At 37.3% G+C, this 12,928-nt stretch overlaps 1 protein-coding gene across 11 annotated transcripts in view; it reads left to right on the plus strand.

Moving 5' to 3' along the window:
* Positions 1-12,928, plus strand: part of LOC132680145 (uncharacterized) — a 214,624-nt gene that overhangs the window by 154,379 nt on the left and 47,317 nt on the right. The gene's annotated exons all lie outside the window — the stretch shown is intronic.

The following is a 12,928-nucleotide window of genomic DNA, read 5'->3' on the forward strand; positions in this document are numbered from 1 at the left end:
AGAAAGACTGGAAAAGAGCATTAACCCAATTTGTCTGGTCATAGAACATACCCTCATTTTCTCATGCAATGATTACTTCATGTCCTAAAATTCTGTGGTGTGCTTTTGTCATTTTTTGACTGAGCAGTACCTGAGCCCCTTGATGATTTGGGAGGCCTCCACCTAATAAGCCATGGTTCAGCTCCCCTTGGAGAAGATGAAAACACCTGAGACACATTTTTCTAGTTGACCCTGGAGCCAGTGTACATACGCAAGACATAAGCATGGCTAAGCTGATGAGCCTCTTCCAGACACTGAATCACAAGATGGTAACAAGTGGAATCAGGAACTGCAAGGACACATTATAATTAAATTTGCAAAATATAGCAGTAAAGAAAAAGTCTTAAAAGCAGCAAGACTAAAGAAGTTCCTAACTTACAAGGGAAGACCCCTAAGGCTAGCTGCAGATCTCTCCAGAGAAGCATGGCAAGTCAGAAGGGAGTGGCTAGTCAATGTGCTGAGTGAGAAAAATCTGTGGCCAAGAATACTCTCTTCAGCAAGGCTATCATTCAGAATAGAAGGAGAGATTAAGATTTTCCAGACAAACAAAAACTGAAGGAGTTCATTACCACTAAACCAGCCCTGCAAGAAATGTTAAAGGAGATTCTGAGTGAAAAAAAAAAAAGACCAAAAGTGACAAAAACAAGAATGGAACAGAGAAAATCTCCAAAAACAATGACAAAAACAAGTAATAAAATGGCACTAAATACATATCTAGCAGTAATTACTCCGAATGTAAATGGATTAAACACTCCAATCCAAAGACATGGTGTCAGAATTGATTTAAAAAAAAAAAACAAAAGACCCATCTATTCCATCTATATGCTGCCTATAAGAGACTAAAACACCTGTTAGAACTAAAAACACCTGCAGATTGAAAGTGAGAGGATGGAGAACCATTTATCATGCTAATGGACATCAAAAGAAAACCAGAGTAGCAATACCTATTATCAGACAAACTAGACTTTAAAACAAAGACTGTAACAAGAGATGAAGAAGAGCTATATCATGATAAAGGGGACATCCAACAAGAAGTTCTAACAACTGTAAATATTTATGCCCTCAAAATGGGAACACCCAAATATATAAAACAATTAATAACAAACATAAAGGAACTCATTGATAATAATACAATAATAGTAGGGGACTTTAACATCCCACTTACAACAATGGACAGATTATCTAAGCAGAAAATCAATGAGGAAACAATGATTTTGATTGACACACTTGGACCAGATGGACTTAACAGATATATTCAGAACATTCCATCCTAAAGCAACAAAATACGTATTCTTTTCAAGTGCACATGGGACATTCTCCAGATTAGATTACATAGTAGGTCACAAGTCAGGCCTCAACAAGTACAAAACTACCAAGATCATACCATGCATATTTTCTGACCACAATGCTATGAAACTTGATGTCAACCACAAGAAAAAATTTGGAAAAGCTACAAATACTTGAAGTTAAACAACAGGCTACTGAACAATGAATGGGAAAACCAGGAAATCAAAAAAAAAATTCATGGAAACAAATGAAAATGAAAACACAACAATCCAAAACCTCTGGTATGCAGCAAAAGGAGTCCTAAAAGGGAAGTATATAGCAATACAGGCCTAAATTAAGAAGCATGAAAAATCTTAAATAAACAACTTAACCCTACACCTAAAGGAGCTAAAAAGAACAAAAAGTGGAGTCAAAAGCCAGCAAAAGAATGGAAATAATAAAGAGTAGAGCAGAAGTAAATGATATAGAAACTAAAAAAATTAGAACAAATTAATTAAACCAGGAGGTGGTTCTTTGAAAAAATTAATAAAATTGATAAACCCTTACCCAGACTTATCAAAAAGAAAAGAGAAAGGACCCAAATAGATGAAATCACAAAAGAGAGAGGAGAAATAACAACCAACACCACAGAAATACAAACAATTAGAAGACAATATTATGAAAATCTCTATATACCAACAAATTGGACAACCTAGAAGAAATGGACTGGAAGAAATGATGAATTCCTAGAAACATGTAAACTACTAAAACTGAACCAGGAAGAAATAGAAAACTTGAACAGACCAGTAACCAGCAAAGAAATGGAATCAGTAATCAAAAGTTTCCCAAAATACAAAAGTCCAGGACCTGATGACTTCCAGAAGAATTCTACCAGACCTTTAAAGAAGAGTTAATACCTATTCCTTCCAAACTATTCCAAAAATATATATAAATGGAAGGAAAACTTCCAAATTCATTCTATGAGGCTAGTATTACCTTGATACCAAAACCAGATAAAGACTACATTAAAAAAGAGGTCTACAGGCCAATATTGCTGATGAGTATGGATGCAAAAAGTCTCAATAAAATACTAGCAAACAAATCCAACAGTACATTACAAGAATCATTCACCATAATCAAGTGGGTTTTATTCCCAGGCTGCAAGGGTGGTTCAATATTTGCAAATCAATAAATATGATACATCACATTAATAAAAGAAAGATAAGAACTTTATGATCCTTTCAACTGATGCAGAAAAAGTATTTAACAAAGTACACTATCCATTCATAATAAAACCCAGCAACAAAGTAGGTACAGAGGGAACATACTTCAACATCATAAAGCCATATATGAAAGGCCTATAGCTAATATCATCCTCAATGGGGAAAAACTGAGAGCTTTTCCTCTCTGGTCAGGAACAAGACAGGGATGTCCACTCACATGACTATTATTAACATAATACTGGAAGTCTTAGCTACAGCAAGCAGACAACAACAACAAAATAAAAGGCATCCAAATCAGCATGGAAGAAGTCAAACTTTCACTCTTTTCAGATGACATGATACTCTGTGGAAAACCCAAAAGACTCCACCAAAAAAACCGGTATAACTGATACATGAATTCAGAAAAGTCACAGGATATAAAATAAATGTACAGAAATCAGTTGCTTTTCTATACACCGATAATGAAATAGCAGAAAGAGAAATCAAGGAATCAGTCCCATCTACAATTGTGCCAAAATCATGAGACCTAGGAATAAAGTTAACCAATGAGGTAGAAGATCTGCACTCTGAAAACCGTTGAAAACTTTTGAAGGAAATTGAAGATGACACAAAGAAATGGAAAAATATCCCATGCTCATGGATTGGGAGAACAAATATTGTTAAAATGTCTATACCACCCAAAGCAATCTACACATTTAATGCAGTCCCAATCAAAAGAACATCAGAATTCTTCACAGAGCTAGAACAAACAATCTGAAAATTTGTATGGAACCATAAGAAAAAACAAATAGCCAAAGCAATCCTGAAAAAGAAAACCAAACCTGGAGGCATCACAATTCTGTACTTCAAGCTGTATTACAAAGCTGTAATCATTAAGACAGTGCGGTATTGGCACAAAAATAGACACATACATCAATGGAACAGAATAAAGAACCCAGAATTGGACACACACATGTATGGCCAACTAATCTTAGACAAAGGAGGAAAGAATATCCAATGGAAAAAAGTCTCTTTGGTAAATGATGTTGGGAAGACTGGACGGCGACATGCAGAAGAATGAAACCGGACCACTTTCTTACACCATACACAAAAATAAATTCAAAATGGATGAAAGATGTAAATGTAAGACAGGAAAACCATCAAAATCCTACAGGAGAAAACAGGCAGCAACTTCCTACTAGACATGTCTCAGAAGGCAAGGGAAACAAAAGCAAAAATGAACTATTGAGACCTCATCAAAATAAAACTTTCTGCACAGTGAAGGAAATAATCAACAAAAGTATAAGGCAACTGACAGAATGGGAGAAGACAATGACATATGACATAATCAGATAAAGGGTTAGTATCCAAAATCTACAGAGAACTTATCAAACTCAACACCCAAAAACCAAATAATCCAGTGAAGAAATGAACAAAAGACATGAATAGACACTTTTCCAATGAAGAAATACAGGTGGCTAACAGACACATGAAAAGATGCTCAACATCACTCATCACCAGAGAAATACAAATCACAACCACAATGAGATACCATGTCACACCTGTCAGAATGGCTACAATTAACAACTCAGGAAGCAACAGATATTGGTGAGGATGTGGAGAAAGGGGAACCCTCTTGCGCTGTTGGTGGGAATGCAGACTGGTGCAGCCACTCTGGAAAATAGTATGGAGGTTCCTCAAAAAGTTTAAAATAGAACTACCCTACAATCCAGGAATCACACTACTGGGTATTTACCCAAAGAACACAAAAATACTAATTTAAAGGGATACATGCATGTATTCCCTATTTTCTTACATGAAAGGTAGAAAGGGATGTATGCATACATACATACATGTACATTTGATACTCTTGAGAGAATATTCCTCAATTTCTGTTTTTGAGTGTTTTTATTGTGAATGGATGTTTAATTTTGAGGTAGGTTTTTTCAGTATCAATGGAGATGATCATGTGATTGATAAATTTTTTTATATCATATACTAATAGATTTCCTATTATTGAAAAACCTTCGCATTCCTAGAAGAAATCCTACATGCTCATGGTATATTTCTTCATGTGTTATTAGATTCTGCTCGCTAATATTTATTTAGTATTTTGGATCATTACCAAAAGGATATTGGTTTGTAGGGGTTTTTTTTTGCACTGCCCTTTGCCTTTCTTCCATTCCCATTACTTTCTCTCTGATTTTTTTTTTTACTTTCTTTTTACTTAATCCTCTTACTATTTTCCTGCCTTTGTTCTGCACCTATTAAATTTTTATGTGAGTCTTTCTCCCTTGGCCACCTTATAATGTATCATTTTTAAATTGCAGATATTTTTGTCTTTTTAATCCATTTCCTTCCTGAATTCAATCATTTCTCTCTTTATTTCTTCCATTTTTCATCTTTTTCTGTTCTTAGTTTTTGAATTTCTAATTTAAGGGGTTTTCTTATATCTTTGAATGAGTGAATGAGTATATATGATTCAGTTTGGAGTGTTGACTTAAAAACTTCTGCTTCTTGTGGGAGATGGGTTGTTACTCAGTTGGTATATGTAAAAATTTATAACATGATTTTTTGCAATGGCTCTGTATGAATTTGTTGATATTTCCTTTTAAAAGACATTTGGGGGGTGAAGGGGAAGAGAGAGAGAATCATAAGCAGACTCCATGTTCAGTGCAGAGTGCAATGTGGGGCTCAATCTTTCAACCCTGGGATCATTACCTGAACCAAATCAAGAGTTGGACCCTAAGGGGCACCTGGGTGACTCAGTTGGTTAAGCACCCAACTCTTGGTTTCGGCTCAGGTCATGATCTCACAGTTTTGTGAGTTTGAGCCCCATGTCAGGCTCTGCGCTGGCAGTGTGGAGCCTGCTTGGGATTCTCTCTCTCCCTCTCTCTTTGTCCCTCCCCCACTCTCACTGTCTCTGTCCCTCTCAAAATAAATAAATAAAACTTAAAAAAAAAAAGAGTCGGAACCTCACCCAACTGAGCCACCCACATATCCCTCTGTTCATTTTTATGGTATTGTGGTGACTTATAAGATTCCTCACTTAATGGTTTTATCTTTTAGCAATATAGCAAGATCCATACGCATTAGAGGTTATTTTGATTATTTGTTTTAGTCACCAGAGGAAGAGCTTTAAGTCCTTCAATGTGGCTTTTCTCATTGATTTTACAGGGCCCTAAATTTTTCACCTTTTGCTTCTTTTTCCATTCACAACCCAATTACAGAGTGCTTCTCCTTTCTTTTTTGTCTCTTTTATCCCCCCTTAAACAATGTTTTGAACGATGCCCTTTAAGTAATTCTTGATCATTTTAATCACGCATACTCTGAAGTCCTTTCCCTGAGCCCTATTATGCTCTGCCTGGACACTGTTATCATGTTTTCATAAAGAGGGCAAACCGAGTCTCTTTGATGGCGGTTTCTGATGAACCTTAAGCCCTCTTGCTAGTTTTCCTTTTTTGGCTTTTCTGGGATGTTTCTCAGTGTGCTTTTTCTCACTACATAGCCTTGTAGCAGTCCAGAGGTTGAGCCAGAGAATGAGAGATCATGCGCTGGGATGTGTTGACATTTCCCTATTTAGTCACAGTAATTTTTAAGGTTTGGCATTTTCTGTCTTTAAGTTAATGCTGAAGAGTATGGTTTTGCGTAGATTTACATATCCTCTCTTGTTGTTTTGAATCATTCAAGGAGAAAATATCAGGAGGGAAGTAGTTAGGCAGCTGTCAGTATTTTCAGCTACCCAGAAGTCCCCAGTTACTGTGTTTTTAAAGTTCTTGTCTGCTAACTGCAATTATGCAGATCATCTGTCTGTTTGCTTTTGTTGTTTTTTTCCTCTTGATTGTTGGTCATATGACCTTGCCTCTTCACATGTGTAGGAATTCTTGATTGTAGGTATGATACTGTGTATAAAAGACCCATAGAGGTTCCAGATAGTATTCTATTCCACAAGAAAAAGTTTCACCTTCTGCTCCTGCTTGTGTATGAACTGTGTCTTTCCAAAATTCATATATTGGTACTCTAACACACAATGTGATTGTATTTAGAGATGGGGTCTCTAAGGAAGTAATTAAGATTAAATGAGGTCATAAAAGTGGGGCCCTAATCTGAAAGGATTAGTGCTCTTATAAGAAGGAGAACTCCCCCCCTCCAGCTCCTGTTCTCGTGTACTGAGGAAAGACCACAGTGAGGAGACCACCAGCAAGCCAGGAAGAAAACTCTCATTAGAAATTGAATTGCCCAGAACCTTGATCTTGCACTCCCAGCCTCTAGATCAATGGGAAATAAATTCCTGTTTATGTAAACTACCCAGTCTACAGTATTGCATTATGGAAGCCCAAGCAGACAAAATGCCTCTTTTAGGCAGAGAATGGGGCCTAATCCAATCAGGCTCTAGACTGGGGTAACATTTTAGTAAGATTCAGTCTGCTTCTGGTTTACTCATGGTCCTGGTGCATGGCTACCTGGGGCTTTTCACTGCAAGCATGGTGGCTCTTGGCCTCTTTAGTGCTGAAAGGCTTCAGGAGATACATTTCTGCCCTTCAGAAGTTTTCAGCTTTTTCTCTACCTGTCACATGCAACTTTAATATTTGACAAATGTCTTTAGCAGGAGACTGGCCATGGGTTTGAGATAAACCTCTTCCCTGCTGAGAATTTGTTTTCTAAGTTTTGGGAGACTGTGGGAAATTCCAATACTGTGGGGAGAACCAGGCATGCATTTGAGGCTTCTCAAGTATCCAGCACTCCTCCAGATTGCCAGAAGCTCTACTGGTTGCTCTTCTTCCAGCAGAGCCCCTCTACCTTGGTGGCGCCCAAGGATCTGTGCATCCCCCAGACTGACCAGTGCCCCAGGAGAAAAGGAATTGGCTATCATCAGATCCCCTCAGATCATTCTCTCTCTCTCTCTCTCGAGGTTTGATTCATTTAGACTTCATTGCTTTCACAGCTCTCTGATGTTCCTGAAAATGACTTTTGTAATATTTTCTGTTTGTTTAAGAGTAAGAGTATCAGCCTATTGCTATTAGCACTATACTTCTCAGAAGCAGAAGTCCTTCTTTACACCATTTCTAATATTTACAACAACCCTTGACTTCCTAAAGGGTTTAACAGAACTGAAACGTGTGTTTGTTGGAATGAGAAAATAAATAAATAATGCTGATTTTGCCTGCTTCTTGATCTTAACTGAGTTAAATTTTCTACTCTGTTGGGCAAGGGAAAGGAGACAATGCTATTTTGGTGAAACAGCAAAAGTGCTGTGGTCAAGAATCAGGAATATCTGTCAAAGGCCATATTTGTGAAGCATGAACCAATCAGACCCTGTGAGTTTAGGCTCTTGGACTTTCAGTTTTTATTTTCACTAGGTTTTGCTTTTCAAGTTCTCCACTACCACCACAAGGTGGGAAGTAGTGGGTGCAATATTTGCTTACTAGCTTGTGATCTGTCTTCCTAACTAGACTCCAGGAGGGCAGAGATGTTGTCTTGAATGCTATTTTATCTTCAGGATCCAGCAGCATGTCCAACGTATAGTAGGTGCTCAAATCATTTGGATGAATGAATAGATGAATGAATATAACTAAACTTTTTCACAGTCTGGATTGCTAGCAGATCAATCTGATTAAATGCATAAATTAGAAATAAAACAAAACTTGATGGAAATAATGACAGTTACTAACATTGATACACGTATTATGTATTGACTTTGAGAAACTTGAGAACTACTTTAACAATAAACTGTGATCTAAAAGAAACGGAAGTAAGGGCACCTGGGTGGCTCAGTCGATTAAGCAACCAACTTCAGCTCAGGTCATGATCTCATGGTTCATGAGTTCCAGCTCCACGTTGGGCTCTGTGCTGACAGCTCAGAGTCTGGAGTCTGCTTTGGATTCTGTATCTCACTCTGTCTCTTCCCCCTTGTGCTCTCTCTCTCTCAAAAATAAATAACCATTAAAAAAATAAATAAATAAAAATAAAAGAAACAGAAGTTCAAGGATACATTCTATCACATGGTCGTTTATGAGGTTAAATTGTCCTAAAATCCCTCAAATAAAATAACATCCTATCCATTAGAGTAAGAAGAACTTTGGAGAAAATAAACCACAAGCAAAACTGCAAAATGTAGATAACCTTGGAAATATTCTCAACTTCCAGTGCTAAGTGTAATTGTTGGCCGCTGGGAACCTGGCAAAGCACTTTCATCAAGAGTTGTATTATACATATCACCACCAAATAAGATCATACAAACTGAAGTTATTCTGAGGAAACCAGAGTTAACCTTGTATATTATTTATCACTTCCTTCTTCTCCTCTGGAGACTATTCTTCCATCAGATTTTTGTAAAAGCAGTATAATTTTCTTAAAAATTGCAAGGCTATATGAAATGATTGATTCTTGCTAAAAATCTGGGGAGAAAACAAATCAATTTTAGATGTCTGTAAGTGAAATAATAATAATGAAAACATTATAATATGTGAACATATACATTTTCTTTATATGTTGTTGAAAATGTTCAACAGCAGGATAATTGGCCATAGGGGATGATTCATGATAAATAATCCAAAAGTCCATACCCTTACAATGTAATTTTCTAAGTCAATCACAAATGATGCAATTATGAGAGAAGCCATAGTAAGAAGCAAAGGATATGGGCTTTGGAATAAAACAGTTCTGAATTCAAATCTTTGCCCTAGTGTTACTAGTGATGTAACTAACTTCTCTGAACATCATTGTTTTCATTTGTAAACCGAGAATTATTGAGAGAGCTCAGAGGAGCCATCTGTCATATAGGAGGATAACTAGGGCTACCTAGTAGAAAAAGCAAGCATTTATCTAATAAAGGAGAGGAACTGCATAGATCAACCAGAGCACAGGGAGAGACAAAGACAAAACAAGGAAAGAAAGAGGCAGAACTATGATACGATATTCATTCCTTTAACCATAGAGTAGAAATCTCAGGAGCAAAGTAGGACTCTGCCCAGATAGAAATAAAGGTCTTGATCAAAAGTACATAATTACACTTTACATCAGATTTCCCTGACAATAGGATCTATGCTTTGACATAATGACATTACAAGGAAAACAGTTCCTTCTAATTGTATTTGTTTTGCCTTAAGAATTATGTGGGAGAGAGTTTGGAAAGGGATTAGGTTACACATGAAGACGTATATCAAGATGGAGAATATTGGGCAGGAATGGTTGTCATGCTCTGCTGATGACCTGCTGCTTCTTTTGAAGGGCTGAGTTTGGTGAGAGACAGAGGTAAATAATAGATCAAGTAGTTGCACATCTACATTTTGCCACCTAGTCTAATCAGACTCCTGCTTGGAAGCAAACTCCAGAAATCAGGGTTCCAGGACTGGGGAGTGGCAGGTGCCCCCCCTCCTGGCACTTGCTCATAGAGGTTTGGAACATGCTGGCCTCCCAGAGGGATCTCCTGGTTCTTACAACTGCCTTGGAGGATGGGGTCTGCCTGGGGAGGAACAAGAGAGCAGAATGGTCCCTTGGGATAAATGTGCCAATCTCTGATGTTCTGAGAATTAATTGAAAAAACTTAGAAAAGTACTTAGTGCAGGGTGCCTGGGTGGCTCAGTCAGTTAAGTGTCAGACTCTTGATGTAGGCTCAGGTCATGATCTCATGATCGTGAGATCAACCCTCAAGTTGGGCTCTATGCTGACAGCATGGGGCCTGCTTGGGATTCTCTCTCTCCTTCTGTCTCTGCCCCTCCTCCCCCACTCTCTTCCTCTCACTCTCTCTCTCAAAATAAATAAAAAATAAATTAAAAAATGTACTTAGCACATTAGTACATAATAAGTGGTGGTTTTCTTACTATCTCTTTTAGCACTTACTATAGGTTACACATTTACTTTTAAAAAATATATTAAAGTGTTTTTATGTCTTATTTTAAACCTTAACCTACCCATCAGGGCAATATTAGATATATGTGTTTGTAGATAAACTCAGATAAATCAATATACAGTTGACCTTTGAACAACATGGGTTTGAACCGTTGTAGGTCCACTTAGATGGGATTTTTTTTGATAAATACAGTACAGTACTCTGTGTTTTCTTTTCCTTATGATTTTCCTAATAACATTTTCTTTTCTGTAGCTTACTTTATTGTAAGAAGACAGTATATAATACATATAACATACAAAATATGTGATAATCAACTATTTATATTATTGGTAACACTTCCAGTCAACAAGTAGGTTATTAGTAGTCAGGTTTTCAGAGGGTCAAAAATTATATGAGGATTTTCAAATGCACTGGGGGATTAGTCTCCTGAACTCCCTCACTGTTCAAGGGTCAATTGTTTGTGACTTACAAACTAGTCTCTGGCTTAAGTTGCTTGCCCAAAATTCACTCTGTAATTTGGGGGCTTAGGAGTTTTCAAATGAAAACATTAAAAACATTACTGAGATTTTTAGAGTAAGGAAAACAAAAAGCACTCTAAAAATTGACTTGCTCACCCCTCTCTGCCACTAGATAGTGAGAACATGTCTTGCTAGGCTGTGTGTACCAAGTCTGCAGTTCTTGAAAATTTTTGTTATTAGAAAAAAAGGAAGGAACGAAGGAAGGAAGGAACGAATGAACAAAGAAGGAACAAAGGAGGGAGGGAGGAAGAAAGGAAGGAAGTGGGGAGGGAAGGAGGGAAAAAAGAAACACCATTTAAAACTGGACAGCAACATGCAGAAGGATGAAACTAGACCACTTTCTCACACCATTCACAAAAATAAACTCAAAATGGATAAAGGACCTGAATGTGAGACAGGAAACCATCAAAACCCTAGAGGAGAAAACAGGGAAAGACCTCTCTGACCTCAGCCGCAGCAGTTTCTTACTTGACACATCCCCAAAAGCAAGGGAATAAAAGCAAAAATGAACTATTGGGACCTCACGAAGATAAAAAGCTTCTGCACAACAAAGGAAACAATCAACAAAACTAAAAGGCAACCAACGGAATGGGAAAAGATATTTGCAAATGACATGTCGGACAAAAGGCTACTATCCAAAATCTATAAAGAGCTCACCAAACTCCACACCCAAAAAACAAATATTCCAGTGAAGAAATGGGCAGAAAACATGAATAGACACTTCTCTAAAGAAGACATCCGGATGGCCAACAGGCACATGAAAAGATGCTCAACGTCGCTCCTCATCAGGGAAATACAAATCAAAACCACACTCAGATATCACCTCACGCCAGTCAGAGTGGCCAAAATGAACAAATCAGGAGACTATAGGTGCTGGAGAGGATGTGGAGAAACGGGAACCCTCTTGCACTGTTGGTGGGAATGCAAATTGGTGCAGCCACTCTGGAAAACAGTGTGGAGGTTCTTCAGAAAATTAAAAATAGACCTACCCTATGACCCAGCAATAGCACTGCTAGGAATTTACCCAAGGGATACAGGAGTACTGATGCATAGGGGCACTTGTACCCCAATGTTTATAGCAGCACTCTCAACAATAGCCAAATTGTGGAAAGAGCCTAAATGTCCATCAACTGATGAATGGATAAAGAAATTGTGGTTTATATACACAATGGAGTACTACGTGGCAATGAGAAAGAATGAAATATGGCCCTTTGTAGCAACGTGGATGGAACTGGAGAGTGTGATGCTAAGTGAAATAAGCCATACAGAGAAAGACAGATACCATATGTTTTCACTTTTATGTGGATCCTGAGAAACTTAACAGAAACCCATGGGGGAGGGGAAGGAAAAAAAAAAGAGGTTAGAGTGGGAGAGCCAAAGCATAAGAGACTCTTAAAAACTGAGAACAAACTGAGGGCTGATGGGGGGTGAGAGGGAGGGGAGGGTGGGTGATGGGTATTGAGGAGGGCACCTGTTGGGATGAGCACTGGGTGTTGTATGGAAACCAATTTGACGATAAATTTCATATATTTATAAATAAATAAATAAATAAATAAATAGATAGATAAATAAATAAATAAATAAATAGATAAATAAATAAATAAATAAATAAATAAATAAATAAATAAAACAGTGTCTCCGTTTAAAAAAAAAGAAAAAGAAAGAAACACCATTTAAAAAATGCTTCTATCCTGGGGATTTCAGACCTTTACTTTTAGGGACCATTCTTCCCTTTTCAGTTCTGAATAGTAAGTAAACCATGTAGAACTACCTTCTCACGGAATCTCCCTAAAACCTAAAGTGTGTTTCCAAGGGAAACTAGCAGGATTACAAAGAGGTTATGAGTAAGAGACTAGAGTGTTGTGATGAAATCAGTGTACCATGTTTATTGGATCATTTTAAATGTCTGTGATCTTTAAAATAAAAGATTGCACTTTATTACAGCAACTGAAAATGCCATTAACTTTGCAAGCATATTACTGTTTCTGGTCTCAGGATTTCATAATAGAATTTACTTTTCATTAAGAAATAAAATTTTATATCATTGTAGG

This window comes from Panthera onca, chromosome A1 (assembly GCF_046562875.1).
Source record: "Panthera onca isolate mPanOnc1 chromosome A1, mPanOnc1 haplotype 2, whole genome shotgun sequence".
In the NCBI taxonomy this organism is placed as follows: Eukaryota; Metazoa; Chordata; class Mammalia; order Carnivora; family Felidae; genus Panthera; species Panthera onca.